This window comes from Lissotriton vulgaris, chromosome 3_2 (genome assembly GCF_964263255.1).
Source record: "Lissotriton vulgaris chromosome 3_2, aLisVul1.2, whole genome shotgun sequence".
NCBI classification, from domain to species: domain Eukaryota; kingdom Metazoa; phylum Chordata; class Amphibia; order Caudata; family Salamandridae; genus Lissotriton; species Lissotriton vulgaris.
The window spans coordinates 229,902,230-229,923,982 of NC_141690.1; the positions used below are offsets into that span (position 1 = coordinate 229,902,230).

Here is a 21,753-nt window from a genome sequence, read left to right on the forward strand (position 1 = left end):
GCTTTCTATTGGAAGTAGGGGCTAGGACTACCTGTGCCATTGGTTGCATGGACTTGTTTTGGGACTACTGGTAGGGCTAGGAACTTTATTGGACGTAGAGATCAGGGTTTTTGAACTGATTGGGTGCTTGGACAAGGGCTAAGATTGGCTGTAAGGTCCTGGTCTCCTATTGGCTCTAGATTTTAGGGCTAGTGTTGTGATTGGATAGTGTTAGGACTAGGGTTCCCATTGGCTGAAGGGGTCACCTGATTACTAGGGCTATAAAAAAGGCCAGGCTTAGGGCGTCTCAGCCCGGGCGTTGAGGTGAAGGGCAGAGAGGAAAAGGGCAGTGTCCTGTTTGAGCCTGTTCGAGACTGGTTGGGACTAGGGCCAGAAATGCTGCCCTTTTTCTCATTTAGCAATACCCAGCCCACACCATCCACATCCACAAACAGAGCAGCACACTCACACCAAATGTACACCATGCACAACACTAAGCACATATTAATGTACCAGCCTGCACTACAAACCCAACCAAACCACAGCTACATACCCTACTATCCCAACTACCACACATATCCACCATCACCTATAAACAGTACACAACTCTATCCTATACCACTAACTAATACTCTCATCACTAACACAACGCCAATCAACACCATACATAACTACATCCCATTCAGACACACTCTCCCTGCTGTAATTACACCTAACAGACCACCTTTTATCGCCTACTTTACCCCTCCTTGCATCATCTGACACCTCTTTTACTATACCGATCCCCTAAAACAAACTCTAAACTCTTTACTCTGAGTCCTCGCTTCCAAAACTCCTTTTTACTCATCCAAAAGTCTCCTCCTACTGCTAAGACCTAAAAAAAATGAAAAAAGAACATCTTTTACTCTTTTATCCCTCCACTATCCTTTTCAATCGAAATTAACAGACTAACATGTTTCCTTCTCAAATTCCATATTAAACTATACTAATATACTACCCAAATAACTGAATAACATATCCACTACTAAAATTATTTCATATTTTTGTACTACACTAATTTTCAACAGTAATCCTTTATGGGTTCCGGAGTGGCGTGCTACTTGCCAGAAAAGCGATTCAACACCCATCAGGGGTAACAAGTGCTATATGAATGCAAATCTTTCTTCCCCTTTTATCCCTCCGCTATCCTTCTCACTCCAAGTAACTGACTGATATCCACCACTGAAATTACTTCATATTTCACAATATTAATTCACCACTAATCCTTTGTAGGCTTCATGAATAGCGTGCGTCAACAAGCGTTATATGAATACAAACCTTTGTCCTCCTCTATCCTTCTGTAATCATTCCAAATCCAATTAACTGACTAACCTATCCAGCACTTCAAATGTACTTGCATGTTTCACTATACTAATTCAACACTAATCCTCTATGGGTCCTGGAGTAGCGTGCTACTCACCGAAAAAGTAGTTCGATGCCTCGTCAGGGGTAGTAAGTGCTATATAAATGCAATTACAATACAATACAATACCAGGCAGCAGTAGTGATCTTGGGTGGCGAGAGGGAAACCCCTGAGGTTCATGGAGTATTGGGACTGCAGTCTCCACTCATTGGTTGGCCTAGAGCAGGTTGTTGTCCCTTACACGTCACAGAGCCCGCCCCACTCTGTGATGAACGTCACTGATGGACACTCGGTACTGGGCACTGCAGAGCTTAAAACTGAAGCACCCACTTCTAAGTGACCTGTCTCAGGACACCCCCGCGCCGCACGTCCACCAGCTGCTGCGTGTGCTCCTCGCCCCACTGCTGCTCGCAGAGCCTGCCTCGCTGACCCCGACCCTCTGCCTCGCTGATCCCGACCCTCGCCGTAACTGCGTGTGCTGTATTTCTTTTGTGCCGTATAATATCACTTTGTTTGTATTTTTCACCATTTGTGCCTTATAATATCATTTTTTTCCCCATTTCTGCTGTTTATTCTTTCGTCTCCATCCTGTTATTTGCATTTTTTCCCCAGTGTTGTGTTTGTATTGTCATTGCCCGCCCCGCTCCCCGCCGCCGTGCTAGCGGCCACGCCCCCTTTTCCTCTGTGCCCTCCCCGCTCCCGCCTCCCAGCTGCTACTTCCTCCCTCCCACTTCGCCATAAATGGCGACCGCGCGGACGCGCAGCGGTCACGCGCAGCGGGCACGCCGATTGTGCGACGAAGGCGCGCCAAAGGTAAGCCCGTATGCGCCCGTCCACGCCTGGACCGCACCCAGCACCAGGACCCCTGGCCCCCACCGACGATGCAAGACGACCCGACAGATCTACGATGCCGCCGCCCTCAACGCACTCAATGCCGGCCGGAACCCCGCCTGCTGCCGAGCCGCCCCGAAACGCTTCCACTGACCCTTCACCTGCACAACCTGCAAGTTCACCTGCCTCCGAACATGCACCGCGCTCGCAAAGCCAAACCCCAGCAGCGATCTCAAGTGCATCCTGCTCAACACCAGCTCCGTCCACAGACACGCCGTCGAACTCTGGAACCTGCTCGACACAACATCACCAGACGTCGCGTTCCTCACTGAAACATGGATGAACGCCTCCTCAGCCCCCGACATCGCCATCGCCATGCCGGATGGATACAAGATCATCAGGAGGGACGGTGTCAACCAGACCGGAGGAGGCATCGCCATCCTCCACAAGAACACCATCCGCATCACGACCGACGCCGACGACACCTTCACCGCCGCTGAACACCTCCACTTCCAGATTCATACCGACCCAAAGACGACCCTCAGAGGCACCCTCATCTACAGACCCCCGGGACCACGCACGCAATTCAGCGAAGACATCACAGACTTCATCAGCCCACTCGCCCTCCCCTCCGCCGACTACATCCTCCTAGGGGACCTCAACTTCCACCTGGATAACAACAAGGACCGTAACACCGCTGCCCTGCTGGACAACCTCGCAAACCTCGGACTCAAGCAACTGGCCAACACCCCCACCCACTACGCCGGCCACACGCTTGACCCCGTCTTCTCATCCAGCAAGCACATCGCCTTCAGCCACTCCACCAGACTTCACTGGACCGACCACAGCTGCGTCCACTTCAGCTTCAGAAAAACCACTACCCACCACCACCCGCAACAGGTTCCTCACAGAAGCTGGAGCAAGATCACCGCCGACCAGCTCACCACCTCCCTCAGCCAGAACCCACCTGCCAGCACACCGGACCCCAACGAAGCAGCCCGCAACTTCACGCAGTGGCTGACAGCCTGTGCCGATGACCTCTCACCACTGAAGAACCCTCCCAGCAAACCCAGAAGCAAGAAGGCCCCCTGGTTCACCGGCGAACTCAAGGACTCCAAAAAGACCTGCCGCACCCTCGAGAAAGCCTGGCTCCTCGACCGGACCACTGACAACATGACCGCCCTCAAACACGTCCCCTCACAAGATCTCTGCGACTCCCTCGCCTTGTTCTTCCACCGCAAGATTGCCGACATCCACAACAGCTTTGGCACACCATCCTCGCACCCAACCATCGAACCAACACACCCCACCACGACCCTCCGCACCTGGACCGCAGTGACCACCGAAGACACAGCCCGCACGATGAACACCATCCAATCCGGATCTCCGACTGACCCCTGCCCCCACCACGTCTTCAACAAGGCCGACTCCACCATCGCACCCCAACTCCGAGACGTCATCAACACCTCCTTCGACACCGCCACCTTCCCGGAGAGCTGGAAGCATGCCGAGCTCAACGCCCTACTGAAGAAACCAACAGCGCATCCCACCGACCTCAAAAACTTCCGCCCCATCTCGCTCCTCCCTTTTCCTGCCAAAGTCATCGAGAAGATCGCCAACAGACAGCTTGCCGCCTTCCTCAAGACGAATGGATCCATCGACCCCTTGCAGTCCGGTTTCAGAGCCAACCACAGCACCGAGACCGCCCTCATCGCAGCCACCGACGACATCCGAGCCCTTCTCGACAACGGGGAAACAGCGGCTCTTATCCTCCTGGACCTCTCCGCCGCGTTCGACACTGTCTGCCACCGCACCCTAGTCCAACGCCTCAGCAACACCGGCATCCAAGAGAAGGCATTGAAGTGGATCATCTCGTTCCTCGCTGGAAGAACACACAGAGTCCGCCTCCCCCCGTTTCGTTCCGAGGCCACCGAAGTCATCTGCGGCGTCCCGCAAGGATCATCACTCAGCCCCACCCTCTTTAACATCTACATGAGACCTCTCGCAGCCATCACACGCCAACACAACCTCAACATCATCACCTACGCCGACGACACCCAGCTGATCCTCTCCCTCACCAGAGACCCCGACACCGCCAGAACCAGCCTCCACGAAGGGATGAAAGACGTCGCCGAGTGGATGAAGAACAGCCGCTTGAAACTGAACTCAGACAAGACGGAAGTCCTCATCCTTGGACCATCACCCTCCGCCTGGGACGACTCCTGGTGGCCCCCAGCCCTGGGCACCACCCCCCAAGCCGACAGACTACGCACGCAACCTGGGCTTCATCCTGGACTCCTCCCTCTCGATGACCAGACAAGTCAACGCCGTCTCCTCTCCATGCTTTCACACCCTCCGCATGCTCCGCAAGATCTTCCGATGGATCCCGATCGAAACCAGGAAGACGGTCACCCAGGCCCTCGTCACCAGCCGGCTGGACTACGGAAACACCCTCTACGCCGGAACCACAGCCAAGCTACAGAAAAGACTACAACGCATCCAGAACGCCTCCGCCCGACTCATCCTGGACATCCCTCGACGCAGCCACATCTCCGGCCACCTGAGGAACCTGCACTGGCTCCCCGTCAACAAGAGGATCACATTCAGGCTCCTCACCCACGCACACAAGTCTCTCCACAACCTGGGCCCCAAGTACCTCAACGACCGCCTGACCTTCCACACGTCCACCCGCCAGCTACGGTCCGACAGCCTCGCCCCCGCCGCCGTACCACGCATCCGAAGAGCCACCGCCGGAGGCAGATCCTTCTCCTACCTGGCGGCCAAGACATGGAACTCCCTCCCCATCCACCTTCGGCTGACCCAGGACCACCTTGCCTTCAGGAGACAACTCAAGACCTGCCTGTTCGAGCAGTAGCGGCCCCCTTCCCCCAAGCGCCTTGAGACCCTTCCGGGTGAGTCGCACGCTATAGAAGTGTTTTGATTGATTGATTGATTAAGTCTATCAGTGACATGCCCCCTCCTCATGAGGGGGAGGACCTCCAAGCACTCTCCCAGGCTATGGAGGCCACGCCCACAGGGCTGTGAAATCCTCAGCCTGGTAAAGTTCAGCTCAGGCGGTCAGGTGCCTGTGCATTCACAGCGCCTGGCTGCCTGACCTTAACAAGAAGATTGTCTGTCAGGTTGACCTTTGCTCAACAGACACTTTTCATATTTTAAAAGGTTGGTGGACGGGGCCCCTCCACCCTTAAGAATGGGCTGCACCTGGTTGGTAGGTTTCTAAGACTGTACCAGGTAATACTACTGGGGTTTGTAAAGTGTTTGTTACTCATGCAAAGTCTAATGTAGATTCCAGTTATTGTTCTATCTATAGCTTGTGGAGGTCTCTGCTATTCCTACATTTGCACTCTGGCATTGCCCCACAGGGTTGAAATATGTCCTGTTAGCGCCAGTTAGCACTCAAAAATAGTGTGTTTCTTTTGATGTGCGGGCCTGGTGCACCGTTTTGGCAAGAGAACAGATTCCGACTGGTCCCTCCTCTATGCCAGCTGTGCAAAACTCCAAAGCTACACAGCTGTCCCGGCCAGCCTACTCCCTGATTGACAGACTAATTCTCCTCACGGGCAACATCTGCCCACAGTTACGGGTTTGTAATAGCCCAATTTAGACTCTCATCTGAGCTATTAATTCCCACCCCTCCTTGCAGAGTGTCACTTTCACAAGTGGAAGCAGCCACTGGACAGAGCACGCTCCCTTTCATTCCAGTTTAAGCTGGTTTTAAACCCTGGCCACGAGTTGAATTGGTTTTTATGGTCCCTCGGGCCAGCAGCGCTCCAGGTTCTTTCTGTGTGACGAGGATTACCACTTTTTAGCTCAGCCTGTCCGAATCAAAACGTCCAGACACCGTTACAGTCGAAAAACAGTGTCTTTTATGTACTACTTTATTTTCACCATAAAACAGCCATCTCTCAAAGATGTCTAAAAATCGCAAACACTTTCAACCTGCTGAGATGGATTTTGACAGCTGGTGCAATGTAAACAATTGTCAAAAATCAATGCGAAAACATGAATAAATTAAAGGAAAGCATAAAGTGATAGTGAGCAGGAATTTGGATAAATGCCGCATACATTGTAAATTTTCCAGTTTTTTTAATGCAGCTCGACCCGGAGGTTTTGGGGCTTTGTATATGAACAGTAGCATTCCACTAGGTCACATTCGTTTTTGTAGGCATGGGGATGGGAGGGGGGTTTGGTGGGGGTAAGTGACTTCCCCAGAACCACAGGGTGTGGATTCTGTTGCCTTATTTGGAAACACAGTGGGAAAGCTTACCAGGAGTGTGTATAGTCAGCAGGGATGCTCACAGTTTTACTGCACCGGCTCCAAGTCATCTGATAATCTGTTCTTGGCTTATCAGTGTTTTACGTGCCCTGATGTCTGCAACATGTCAGCCTGACCTACAGTTGTTACAGCCCAGAAAGATGTCAAACACTGCTATGTTTCATAGTCCACTGTTGACACAAGCCCAGTGCAGTGCGCGTTCTGGCTTTCTAGCCAGAGGCACAACGCAGGCTGTGACATTTAGGTTCAGCTGTATAATAAAACAAAGCTGCACGTCCCAGAATACGCCATGGCCCTCGCTTCGAGTGTCCTGCTCAACCTGTGTTGAAATCATCAACGTGCTGATGAGTCTACGCTCCAGAGACATGTGGATTTTTGCATGTTGCATTCACAACTGGAGAATCATTGCAAAAAATAGTTTCCCCCATTAACTTGTGTGGCATTACGACCAGCAAAATGGACGGTTGTAGTGCCAATGTTTGTTTTCCATGCAGTGATACGGACGGTATTGTTAACTTTCTAAATCAGTCAGACGTGGTAAATAAGCTGTTATCTGTTGAACGACCATATATTGTATTTTTTGCATAGGATGTAATGAGGGCTGGCTGCCAGCAGAGAGTATGACACGTGACATGCGGCCGTTGGCTGTCCTGCAGCCTCTAGTATGCACAGAACTAGCAGCCTTGCAGAACTGGTAGTCACATTTTCACAAGTCAATTCATGTTATTGTAAGGCGCAAGATAACACTAATGCCATAATATGTTTGCATCTTAAGAATAAGATATGAAAATGTAAGTATAGTGTGTTTTATTTCCTTTCAGCAAACCTCGTTTGGATGGTTTGTAGCATATTATTATGTCAGACTTTCTGGTGACCTGAAACCTGTATGTTTTTCTTACCTAAAGAGTGCCTTCTCTCCCGCAAACCTCAATAGATGGGTATTGAGGGGAAGGGTGCAGCTCTTGGCATGTCTTGTCAATTATTACTCATGCCAGTGGCACAGTTGGCACCTACTACAGAGGAGAAAGAAACTGGTGGCTCACCCTAAGCACCTTGTCAAATAGGTCCCGAAATTGGCAGTTCTTACAGCATTATCGACTGCTCACCCGTGGGCTCGCGGACACTGAGCCTGGTATGGAGGTTATGTCCTTCTCATCTCGGTGCTTGGGAGTGATGGACACCTTGATGCTGCCGCGCCAGTCTCGTGGCTGTCATGTGCCTGCAGGATGTCATCCCCACGAAGGTCATGCCAAGAGAACGTCTTATGCGAACCGTCTTGAATGCTATTTTTATATGCTGAATCGCTAATTATGGAGGCATTGCATAGCAGAGATGGCAATTATTGTAAGGGGGGCGGATATCCTGAGTCGGTAATAAAGACACTTTTTTTAAACGCAGTAACCTGTCCTTGTAATGCCCATCAGCCTGCTTGTGCCACTGTCACTCTTAGACAGCATGTCACACCGTCTCAACCCTGCATGTTCTTTTTATTGTAGGTTGGAGGGCTTGGGTGCCAGTATAGTATATAATAAGGTATAATAATTGAGCAGCTGTTTTAAATCTTAGTCAAGAGCACAGTTTGAACACCAGTGCCACTTCCATGTATGCCTTGTAGCCCCAAAGACAGGGTGTATGATATTTAAAAGTAGGACATGTAGAAACTTAATGTTAACATGGCCTTACCATGACCAGCACCCAAAAGATATTTTTTCATTGTTATAGGTCTAGCTGTCCTATGTTGAAATCTTTTGAAATAAAGTTACATTTTCTTATTAATTATTAAAAATCTGATTTCACCACTTAATTGGATTTGATTATCTATAACTTATTTAATTATTTTTCTAGCTAGTCCCATTCCCGAGACAAAGTATTCACATTTAATATTGCTTCCCAGTGTTTATGGGCTACCCAACCTTCTTACAGATAAAAAAGCTTTTGGGTGCTAGTCACTGTACTTTTAAATACCAAGCACCCTTCCCTTTAAGCTATAAGGCCTATATTGGGTTGACTCATTAAAATTCAAAGTGATATTTTGTCCTCTCAAAAGGATTTATTTTGCAGTTTTGCACTGGTATATCGTTGTCAGGCTACAATGGTAGGCCTACATTCATGTTTGCACTGCCACTAAAGATGATGATGGCACAACAAAAGTGATGCAGCCCACTAGTGGCATTTAACTTCCAGGCTCTTGGTACACTCAGTACCATATATTAGGCAGTTATGGGAAAGTTAAATATGCTAATTAGGAGTATGTCAATTAAACAATGTTTAAAGTGGGAGCACAGGCACTTTCCTACTGATTAGCAGGGATACAATGCACAATGTTCTAAAGCCAGCAAAAAATAGGGTGCAGCAAAAGGCGAAAATCCGGGGTGACCTACAATGCTCTAAACCCAAATAGACCTAATTAAACAAAGTAAAACTGTAAAGTGCTTGCTGTTGGTGATTGTTAGAGTTGCAGGCCTGGTGAAGAGGCCGACTTGTATTTCCTACACTGGATGGTCCCTTTAATGAAAAGACTTGCCTGCTAGATGTGACCATCACGAGGCACACTGCCATAAGCCCAAACCCTTCCTTATCTTTCCACAAGGTCACGTCTGCAGAGCATGCTGTGCCTATTAATAACACACTCAAGGGGCAGTCTGTACTAGCCTTAACCTTCCATTCATTTCCCTCATTTAGCAGTGCTGCTGTTGGTAATTTCTTCCTCAATGAAACAAACCTGTCAGCAGGGCAGTTCAAGTATTCAAGTTAGGGATTATAGTTAATGTGATTTTCCACATAGGCTGCACCCAGAGAGGTCGAGCGTGCAAGAATATATATTGTAATAATCAACAGTGACATTTTGCAGTATTCAGTTTTGCCTTTTCCCAGAATGTGCATGTCATTTTATTAAAATCTGCCAGCTAGAATGGAGTCGGAATTCAGAATTCGAAAAGAACATTTTACATATTTTTTTTAAAGATTTGTTTATTGAGTTTTACAAAACAAAACCAAAGAAAATGTAATTAAATATCACTCAAAACTGAAATCTTAACTAAAGTGTATAGAAATGGAATGTATGACTTTACAACACATACATTTGCAATGCATGGATTTACAAAGTAGTTTTTACATCGCATCATCCTTTACAATGCAAACTTTTACATCGCATTTTCCGAAACTACCTTTACAACACATTCCATTACATCACATTATACCTTTACATAGCATACCATTACAATGCATATCATTACATTGCATTTAAGGTAAGTGTTGGATAGTATAGGGGTAAAAATTACTATTCTAACTCCAGTGAGTGCAACAGTAGGGTAAGTGTCAGATAGTGTAAGGGTACTATGCGTTGTAATGATATGCATTGTAAAGACTTTCGATGTAATGCCTGCATTGTAGTGACATGCATTGTAATAACATGCGTTGTAGTGACATGCAATGTAATGGTTGCGTTGTAAAGGTAGTGCTATGTAATGATTGTGTTGTAAAGGTTGTTTCCCATGAAAATGCAGGTTTTCCATAACAATGATGGTGACTAGTACACTCACAATAAGAAGTGATTAATTATTCCTTAACCCCTTCGATGTGTGTGACAAGGTCAGCTCGTCATGGGCGTTACCTGCGCTGTGCGTGTGACGAGTTGACCTTGTCACGTAACGCAGGATTTTTTAAATCGCAGCGCTCAGCGGGAAAACCGCTAGCGCGCATGCGGTTAATACCCTCTGCTCAGGGTGTTAACAGCTTCTACGGGCCTAGTTAGAACTGTCTGACAGCAAGAAGCCTTTCAGCATCGGTCTCCCTATCTTCACCCGGGTAGGCAAATAAACAAGCTAACTGACTGACCGTTTTTAGGTCGAAGCCTACCAGACAGGGCAGCTAAAGACATCTTGGGGACATTCAGAAAGCTTCACTGGGAATACATTCCACCCATTGCTTACCATTGGCTTTGTACTCACATTTTTTGACTTTCTATTTTCTGGCTTTATTTGTTTTGGCTGTCCAGGGTAAGTTCTTCCCTCCCGCGGAGCAAAGCCTTTACACTAGGCATGGGCGGAAAATCCGTTCCGCTCGCGGATTTTGCGGATTTTCGGGAAATCCGCAATCCGCGAGATTTGCGAATTTCCCGCAAAATCCGCAAATCCGCGAGCAGCGGATTTTGCTCGCACTGCTCGCACTGTTCGCGTGAGTTCGCGCCCCGCGAATAAGTGCAAAATTGCAGAAATACGATCTTAGCAAAACTGAAAGTAACTACTTACCAGGTTCAAAAGTTCAGGCTCATCATTAGTAGCCATTTCCTGGAGTGCTTCCTGAGGGGCCCCTCCAGAGTTCAGTTGCCAGTTGAAACTATTATGTGACCCTGCTCTGAACCTCAGAATAGTTACACATATGCCACAAAGGTCCTGAATTACAGCTAAGGGAGACAAGCAGGAGCCAGGCTGGAAGTTAAAATCCATTAATCAGCCCCTAATTCATTATTGTCAGTTGGGGCAGGGCAGGTGTTGTAACTAATTTTGCAACAATGAAAGCACTTAGCAAGTGCAAAAGATCACTAATCAGGGCGCACTAAGGAAGCAGGTGCCAGCTAAAAAAATATTCTGTGACACATGAATCAGCCCCAAATTAATTCAGGTCACTTGAGGCAGGGAAGGTGTGCTTTGCTTTGCCGAAAATAATGTACACTGGACAACCAGAGGGTGTGGTGATGAAACAGAGGGTGGCATGGGTGGGCCAGAGGGTGGCATGAGTAGTCAGAGAGTGGCAGTGGTGACAGAGAGTGGCAGTGATGAAGAAGAGTGTCCCAAACGGGCTGGACACGTAGAAACAACAAGTTCGCGAAACTTGCGACCCGACAGGTAAGTTCGCAATTTGCGAAAGTGTACAAAACCCTCGCGAACTGGCAGAAACACGGGCGAACACACAAAAAAAAAAAATCCGCAAATTCGCGGGAATTCGCGGATTTTGCGGATTGCGAATCCGCAAATCCGCAAAATTCGCGAACGCGAGATCCGCAAAATTCGCTCATGCTTACTTTACACGCCAAATGTCTTTGTATTCTTGCACGAGTGGTCCTTTATGTAAACAGGCTAGTATATCTTGCTCTTTTTTTGTCACATTTGTTGTGTATTCAAAAACATTGGTCAAATGTCAGACTCTGTCTCCTGAGACAGCTTGCTGTCTACTTCTCTTTCTCTGACTTCAAAGTGAGAGGATTTATGTGACAATTTTGCTGCATGGGCGTAGGAAAGTGTCCATTTGTGACATGGCCATCCCCACCTTTTGCCATAGGTACTAATGCTTTTCGATTGATGTGCACTGGGTCCCTGCAAACCAGGTCCCAGTGCCAGTGCTCTTTCCCTAAAACAAACTGCATGTTCAATTGTTTAATCAATTGCCAAGGACTTTAGCACCCCTGTAAGTCCCTAGTAAATGGTACCCCTGGTAGCTAGGGCCTGGGTACTAACGAGGGTCCCCAAGAGCTGCAGCATGTTTTGTGACACCCTAATGGACCCACACCTAAATCCATGTAGACTTCCATTGCAGGCTGTGTGAAATGGTGCACACCATTGTGAAAACATGACGTGCCACCCTCCCTGCATGCCAAGCTTGCAGACATTGCATGCAATATATGTAAGTTATCCCTATAGCAGACCTTAACGCCCTGAGGCTGTGTGCATTATTTTCCATGTGCAGACACATCTGCATGAGCAGATATTCCCATGTGATATCTAGGTCCATAGTTAGATATGACAGCAGTGCCACTCTTGGTGCTGGCCTCGGGGATGTCACTCTGGTGTACAGCATGGCTAAAACACATTGGCAAAGCCAATAGCTCTTACCTAGGTGAGAACTATTGGCTTTGCCTATGCTTGTTTGTCTATGTAATTGAGCCTGTAGTGCAAAACAGACAGCAATTTGTGGCAGCACTCTCAGGATTCTTAGGGGCTAAGCTAAAATTGACATTCTATACAAAGTTCATGTACGTACTGGTTATAGGAGTAGAATCTCAGGGCATCTGCAGGATTTCTGACGTTGCGTGGGTGCAGGTGAAATTCACAAAGGTTTTCCTTGTAGAGCCTGAAAGATGTTAAGAGATGGTACCTGGAAAACCGTCAATAACTCAGTTTTCTCATGCAAAAATATACATTTGTCAGTACTTAATTTGTTAGATGAAAGACTGCCAGTCCCCGAAGCTCTGGTCAGAATCCATCGGCTGGTGAAATTAAAATGTTGGTGCACCAAATGCGTTTTGTCAATCCACCTGATGCCTCTTTAATAGACTACTAGACACACACCTGCCTCTTTATCTCACTTTTACAGGTTGCTGGTTTCTCCCTTTGTCACAGTATTTCTGTCTTTCTCTTCTTCCTTCTTTACCCTTTATGTGTTTTCCCCCTCTTGCTGTCGGTCAATGTCTGAAAATGATAAAAAAGAGCCGATCCCCAAAATGAGTGCTGATGGGCCCAACCGGCAACCACTGGCTCAAATTAAACACTGACATGCTTATATTACAGTGCTATTACAAATGAACTTGTTACAGTTGCTAACTTTTTTTGTCTCCATGGGGAAGCCATTTGTTCTGTAGAGACACCTCTTCCTCTCCACCCTCACCACGTATGTGGATTGCCATTTTTCCTTGCAAAGGAATTTATTCTTGTCTTGACATGAGGAAATCTCCAAACTTTTACAAAGATGGAAAGGGTTGGATCCAATTTTGTGAATACTCACACAGATGAGTCTGTGTGTGTTTACAAACTTATAGGGAATTCTCACATTTCAAAGCCCAATCCCACCCTCTTTCCATCCAGCCTCATGAATTTACTCACACAAAAATCTTTGAGTAAATCCATTTATGAGTACCAAACTAACCTCTTTGATTTACAAATTGGTTTTGCACTCCTAAATCTGGCTATTTCTATGCATAAGTCAGAGGTATATGGTAATCAACTTTGAGAATTGTGCCCTCTGAGTTCTACTCAATGGGCATGAATACATTTTGATGGAGAACGTACTTGGTAAATTATGTTTAGTTCTATCTTTTATAACATTTTCATCCTCAGCCCTGTTACCAAGGGTTCACAAAGACAAAGAAAAATTCAGATCTATTTCAGGAATGTAAGTCTTAAATCAGTCCCTGCTGTTTGCATACTCTTTTCTCAAACGAACGGCCCATTGCAGTGCATCACACTGTATCAGGAATTTGAGAGCAACAAACTTTGACAGGATCCTCAGCCATTCAAGAGATTTCAATCAGTTAGTGGATTTATAGAGTGCTTCTTGTCACGTATGAGGGTATCCATGTGCTGGTAGGGTCCAGTTGATTTGCAGCATAGTCAGGTCTTAACAGACTTTCAGAACTCTGAAAGAGATGGGAGAGTTCGTAGATGAAAGGGTAGCTTGCTCCATGTCTTTGCTGCTAGGTATGAGAAGGAGTAGTTTCTGCATCTGCTACATCAGATGCGGGGGCCAGAGTTAGAGAAAGAAATGCAGAGCAGAGGTGTTTGGTGGACTGATGGAAGTTTAGGCGGTGGTTCAATTAGGCAGGTCCGCAGTTGTGTAGGGCCTTGTATAATGTATAACGGATGCAGCTTGAACTGGCATCTATTCTATCCTGGGAGCCAGTGGAATTCTCTTGTAGGGGGTGATGTGGGTTTGTCTAGGGTGCTCCAAGACAAGTCTAGCTGGAGCATTCTATATAGTCTGTAGTCGTCAATGTGACCTGCAATCACTACATAGAAAATGTTGTTGTAGTCCAGTCGGCTAGATATGAGGGCCTGTGTGATGGCGTGTGTTGAGCTTTGGGGTAGCCATTACAATATCTTATGTAGCATGTGAAGAATGAAGAAGCAGGAGAAGGAGACGGAGTTGACCTGTGTCATCATAGTTAGCTTGTTGTCCGGAATGAGGCCTAGGTTCCTAACAAAATTGGGGATAGAAGTAGGTTTGCATTCTGAGGGCCATCATGATACGTCCCATGTTGAACTTTTGTTTCCAAAAATTAGTACCTCTGTCTTGTCCGAGTTGAGCTTCAGGCAGTTGTCCTTCAGTTGGTGACGTCTGTTATGCAGTTGTGGAAGTTGGTCTCGGTGATGTCTTTGGAGAGGGGGAGGAGGTTTTGTTTGTCATTAGCGTAGGATATGATATTGAGTCCATGAGTTTTAGCGATGCTGGCCAGAGTAGTCTTTTAAGTGTTGTAAAGGGTGGTACTGAACGAGGATCCTTGGGGTACTCCACAGATGATTTCCTTGGTTCGGAGGTGAAGAGGAGAAGGTGAACTTTTTGAATTCTCCTGGTGAGAAAAGAGATGATCCATCTGAGAGCGGCTCCTTGGATGCCTATGTTGTACAGCCTTGCGATGATTATGTGGTGGGAGACCATATCATAGACTGCAGAGAGGTTTAGGAGGATCGGAACCGCAGTATCTCCTTGGTCAAGTAGGACATGGATGTCATTGGTAGCTGGGATGAGGGCTGTCTCTGTGTGGTGGTTGCTGTTGAAACTGGATTGGGAGGAGTCAAGTAGGAGGTTCCATTCCAGATGTGAGGAGACTGTCCCTCAGGCTGAGTGGTCGCTCCCCAGTGTCCCCTCGTGACACTCGGTATCGTTGTGCTGCTTTTGCCCTTGATTTCTGCCTAATTCCATTTGCCTGCTGTGTGCCTGCTTGGCGAGTTGTTCTTTTTGTAATTTAATTAATTATATGTGCCGCTTTCACTGTACTCGGTATCGTTGTACCGCTTTTGCCCTTGATATCTGCCCAATTCCATTTGCCTGCTGTGTGCCTGCTTGCCGAGTTGCTCTTTTTGCAATTTAATTGATTATACGTGCCGCTTTCACTGTATGTGCGCGTTTTGACTAGCGCGATGCTGTGCTCCCCCCTCCGCCTCCATTTTGTTGTTGTTGTGATCCCTGGAGCCCGCCCCGCCTCCCAGCTGAGCCGCCCTCCCACTGACCTGATCAGCGCTGCAGAACCTTAGAGCGCCGTGACTCGCTCCTGTCCCTCAGGCTGAGTGGTCGCTCCCCAGTGTCCCCTCGTGACACTCGGTATCGTTGTGCTGCTTTTGCCCTTGATTTCTGCCTAATTCCATTTGCCTGCTGTGTGCCTGCTTGGCGAGTTGTTCTTTTTGTAATTTAATTAATTATATGTGCCGCTTTCACTGTACTCGGTATCGTTGTACCGCTTTTGCCCTTGATATCTGCCCAATTCCATTTGCCTGCTGTGTGCCTGCTTGCCGAGTTGCTCTTTTTGCAATTTAATTGATTATACGTGCCGCTTTCACTGTATGTGCGCGTTTTGACTAGCGCGACGCTGTGCTCCCCCCTCCGCCTCCATTTTGTTGTTGTTGTGATCCCTGGAGCCCGCCCCGCCTCCCAGCTGAGCCGCCCTCGCCCCTCCCCCTCCACTATCCATATAAGACAGTAGTTCCCGCGCGCAGCGTCCACGCGCAGCGACCGCGCCCAATCCGCGCCGAAAGTGCGCCAAAGGTAAGCCCGTCTACGCCCGTCCGCGCCTGGACCGCGCCCAGCGCCAGACCCCCTGGGCCCCGTCCCTCCCAGCCCCCTCGCATTACCTACGATGCCGCAACCCTCCTAGCCCTTAACCCCGGTCGCGCCCCCAACTGCGTCCAAGCCGCCCCTGGACAAACCCATGGACCTTTCTCCTGCTTCTCCTGCAAATTCAGCGGCACCGACAACATCTTGGCTTCGACCACACCACAGATTCCCGACCCCAACCACCTACAATTCATCCTTCTCAACACCCGATCAGTCCACAGGCACGCCATTGACCTATGGAATCTACTAGACACCATTTCTCCTGACATCGCCTTCCTTACGGAAACATGGATGAATGCTTCCTCCGCACCAGACATCACCATTGCCATCCCTGAAGACTATAAGATCACTCGCAAAGACCGTACCAGCCACACAGGAGGAGGAATCGCTATCGTCCATAAGAAATCAATCCGCATATCAACCAGCTCTGACGCCAACCTCGCCAACGCCGAACACCTTCACTTCCAGATCCACATCGACCCCAAAACCACACTCAGAGGCACCCTCCTCTACAGACCACCAGGACCCCGCGCAAAATTCAGTGAAGACATCACGGACTTCATCACCCCACACGCGCTCCCCTCCAAAGACTACATCCTTCTGGGAGACCTCAACTTTCACCTCGAAAAGATCAACGACCGCAACACCGCCACCCTCGTGGACAACCTCGCCAACCTCGGACTTAAACAACTAGTCACTTCCCCCACCCACATCGCAGGTCACACACTCGACCCCATCTTCACATCCAGCAACCATGTCTCCTTCAGCCACACTACGGACCTCCTCTGGACTGACCACAGCTTCGTTCACTTCACCTACAACAAACCAAAACCCAGCATCCACCTCCAACCTACCCTGCAAAGGAACTGGAACAAAATCACCACGGACCAAATCTCCGCATCGCTCCTTCAAAACTCCCCAGCCCTCTCTTCTAACGCTAACGAAGCCGCCGCCAACCTCACCCTATGGTTATCCAACACCGCTAACACCTTAGCACCACTGAAAAAACGTCAAAACAAACCTGGCAGCAAGAAGGCCTCATGGTTCAACGATGATCTCAAGAAGTCCAAGAAACTCTGCCGCTCCCTTGAAAAGGCCTGGAAAAAAGACCCAACCACCAGCACCAAGGACGCCTTCAAAAACGCCACCCGCACTCACCACCAACTAATCCGAAAAGCCAAGAAAACAGCATTCAAGGATCGACTTGACATCAACGCTCACAACAGCAAGGAACTTTTCAACATCGTCAAGGAATTTTCCAATCCCTCGGCCAACTCCAACGACATCACCCCCTCTCAAACCCTCTGCGACTCCCTAGCCTCATTTTTCCACAACAAGATTGCAGACATCCACAACAGCTTTGACAACCAACCCGGAAACCAACCCACCCTACCATTTGCTGATCATCTTCCCCCCGTGAACACCCTTAACGACTGGAACCCAATCTCCACTGAAGACACCATCCGCCTGATGAATTCCATCCACTCAGGATCCCCCACAGACCCATGTCCTCACCACATCTTCAACAAAGCAGACTCCGTCATAGCACCGCACCTCCGAGACGTCATCAACTGCTCCTTCAACTCCGCCACCTTCCCGGAAGACTGGAAACACGCTGAACTCACCGCCCTTCTGAAAAAACCCACAGCGGACCCCACCGAACTCAAAAATTACCGCCCCATCTCGCTTCTTCCATTCCCGGCCAAAGTCATCGAGAAAGCTGTCAACAACCAGCTCGCCGCCTTCCTCGAAGCCAACAAATCCCTCGACCCCTCACAATCTGGCTTCCGAGCAAAACACAGCACTGAGACCGCCCTCATCGCAGCAACAGACGACATTCGAACTCTACTGGACAATGGAGACACAGTCGCCCTCATCCTCCTCGACCTATCTGCAGCATTCGACACAGTCTGCCACAGCACCCTTTTACAACGCCTCAATAACATCGGAATCCAAGGAAAAGCACTTGAATGGATCACCTCGTTCCTCACCGGAAGAACCCAGAGAGTCCGCCTTCCACCATTCAAGTCCGAGGCCTCTGAAGTCATCTGCGGCGTACCACAAGGATCCTCACTCAGTCCCACCCTCTTCAACGTATACATGAGCCCCCTCGCGGCCATCGCACGCCAACACAACCTCAACATCATCTCGTACGCGGATGACACTCAACTGATCCTTTCCCTCACCAATGACCCCAGCACCGCCAAAACCAACCTACACGAAGGAATGAAAGAAGTTGCCGAATGGATGAAACAAAGCCGTCTGAAACTGAACTCAGATAAAACAGAAGTCCTCATCTTAGGGACATCCCCCTCTGCATGGGACGACTCCTGGTGGCCGGAAGCCCTTCGGAAAAGCACCCATCCCGACAGACCACGCACGGAACCTAGGCGTCATCCTGGATTCTTCACTCTCAATGAACAGACAAGTCAGCGCCGTATCCTCTTCCTGCTTCAACATTCTTCGCATGCTCAGAAAAACATTTCGCTGGATCCCCTCCGAAACAAGAAAAACAGTCACCCACGCTCTGGTCACGAGCCGACTGGACTACAGAAACACCCTCTACGCAGGTACTACCGCAAAACTCCAGAAGAAACTCCAACGAATCCAAAACGCCTCAGCCAGACTCATATTAGACATCCCACGCAACGATCACATCTCTGGTCACCTTAAAGACCTCCACTGGCTACCCGTCAATAAGAGGATCACTTTCCGACTGCTTACCCACGCACACAAATCACTCTACGACATCGGTCCAGAATGCCTCAACTCACGACTGTCCTTCTACACCCCCTCCCGCCAACTACGTTCTTCCAGCCAAGCCCTCGCCACTGTACCTCGCATCAACAAGACCACTATGGGAGGCAGATCTTTTTCATACCTGGCTGCTAAAACATGGAACTCACTCCCCGCTTACCTTCGCCTTACCCAGAACCACCTAGCATTCAGAAAGCAACTTAAAACGTGGATATTTGACAAGTAATCCTCCTCCCCTTCCTAAGCGCCTTGAAACCCTCCGGGTATGTTGTGCGCTATATAAATTCTTTGACTTGACTTGACTTGACTTGTTGGTTGATGGGTTATTCTAATACTTTGTCCAGGAACATGAGCTGGGAGATTGTTTAGTAGTTGCTGAGTTCGCTGGGGACTACCAATGTAAGTAAGTGTGTACATTTATGTTTAGTTAGTTAAAAACCTTAACAATTTGTTCACAATTACACATAATACAAATAATAATTAATAACGCCACTGAATAAAAACAACATTTTAAAATCTTAGCTAATTTTAGTACATCCCTTATTCTAAAATCAGTAACCATTGCCTGGGCTCAGCCAATGGTTTGTTTAGTAGGGAGTTAACTTCTGCCGGTTTCCAGTCCTCGAGGAAGATGGCTGTGGCAGTTGAGGTGTTGAACAAGGGGGTGAGTATGTGGCTGGCTCTGGCTTTGCCTAGGTTGAAGATGTGGTGAGTGCACGGGTATGTCGAGGCCCCTGAGTGGACTGAGTTCATGATGGAGTTGGTGTCCTGTGGAACGAGCTGGCTCTATTCGGTTTGTGGTGGTAGTGGTGTCGCTGTGTTGCTTGAAGAAGTCGGTGGCCTTGGACTAGAGATTGGAGTTTCTATAGATGTTGGCAATCTTGTTGTGGGTGATGTTTGCAAGGTTGTCACAGAGTTCCTGCGAGGGGATAATGTTGTTTGTGCAGCTGAGGGTACGGCCGGACTGGGAACAGAAACCAGCCCTGGCAATTCAGCTCGACCGGCCCCAGGAGGGGGGGGGGGGCATATGGGGGCTATTGAGAAGCTCATGCACGGGGGACGTACTAGTATCAAGCACCGCTGCCGCTTTTGTTACAGGGGCCATTATTACAGCACTGCTGCAAAACCAGCCCCCAGTAACAAAAAAACGCCCCCCACTGGTAAAAAAACAGCCCCCACCCTCCCAGCTCATCAGGTAAAGCGCCCTTTGGGCGCTATGGCCTGTCAAGCCCTGGCTGAGGGGTCGGAGAATTCTTTGAAGAGTTCTTTGCTGTAACTAGAGCTTGATTTCTAAAGCCTTTTCCTTTGAATATCTCAGCTGTCTGTGTAGAGGTTGAGGGCTGCCATGAAGGTGAGCTTGCCGGCCGTGTCCTTGCTGGTGCACCATCTTTCCAGTTGAACCACTTTAGTGTAAACATAAAGGCCCAGATGCATCAAGGTAAAATCCGCTCGCAAAGGGGCAGATTCTCATAATCTGCCCCTTTGCGACCGGTATTTTTGCATTTGGGATGCATCATCCCAAATGCAAAAATCGCAAATTAAGAATTCGCTAAATTGCGATTACTTGCATTTAAGGAATCTCAAATTGAGATTCCTTAAATGCAATGCATCACAGTTAAAAAATTAAGGATTTCGCTAATAGGAGTGGCAAATTACCATGAAGTTCAACTTCATGGTAATTTGCAAAAACTTTGAAAAATGCCCTTTTGTGCATTTTTTGAAAGTTTCATGTTGCGCACACACATGCCCTAAGGGCATGTGTGTGCGCAACACATGTGCACAGATCAATTTCAGGGGTGTAACAGGGTGTCCTTTGGACACCCCTGCACCCTTGAAATCACATTCTCAATTTGTGATTCGCTAATTGCGATTCGCAAACTGAGAATGTCTTCCCATTCATTCCTATGGGCCTTTAGGCCCATAGGAATGAATAAGGAGGTATTCCTTAATTGCAACTCGCAATTTGCGAGTCGCAATTAAGGAATTTTAAGAATTTGCTATTTTTTGAGCGAGTTCTTCTTGCATAGCATTTTACTATTCCTTATTAGCGATTCCTTATTTTTCGCTAATAAGGAATCGCAAAATGGATGCTTGATGCATCTGGGGGAAAGAATAGGCTGTTATGCGCACTCTGTACGCAAAGCAAGCACAGGAATTCATCAGTAGTCCCCAGAGGCCAGATAACTTTAATGATGTTTCTGAAAAGCTACTACCAAAAGAACATTTCTTTAAAGAGTTGCCTATTTAATGAACTTAGCACGTTCTAGCGTGTTGTAATATTTGCTCAGTTAAACAGAAGTCTTGTAATGCAGTTGTTAGTTCCTTTGTTTTCATGCAATTTAAGCCTTTCGAGTTAATTGAAAATGTGTAGCTAGAACATAATGCAGATGGAGAGGGACATACAAATGATTATTTAGCTTTTAAAGCTATCTTCAGCAAGACAGGAGATTGCCTAAGGATACAAGAGAAAGTGGAATTTATCCCATTCAAGGCCACCTTCAGATAAAATGTGTTAAACCTCCTTCCCAGATCATAGAATGAGCTTTGGTCTTATCCCTCCAACCTGGTACCCACAGATTTTTGTAGATGGCATGTTGCATGTAGTCGATCAATCGAGTTGTCGATCAAGTATGTAGACATATAGTTTTAGAATTGAGCAGTGACAGCTGTCTGTCCTTGGTCTCAAGGGTCATGAAGGTAGTTGCAAAAGCAGGTAGTGATCAGGGCCACAGAAGCCATGATTGCTTTGTGTTGTTTTCATTCATTGCCTTCAGAAGCAAATGAGATGGTGTTGAGGTGTCAAAGGTGGCCCAACTGGTCAGACTCTGGGATGTCTTCGGGGGTTATAAGGGTGTATTATTTCATTTCCACTGCTGCTGGCATTCTAGGGAATCAACAACGGTGCTCAAGTCTGATGACATATTTGGAATTTGGTTCTTGGCTT

General features: G+C 48.0%; 1 protein-coding gene across 2 annotated transcripts in view; it reads left to right on the forward strand.

Moving 5' to 3' along the window:
* SMYD1 (SET and MYND domain containing 1) overlaps positions 1-21,753 on the forward strand; it is a 153,770-nt gene that overhangs the window by 19,821 nt on the left and 112,196 nt on the right. The gene's annotated exons all lie outside the window — the stretch shown is intronic.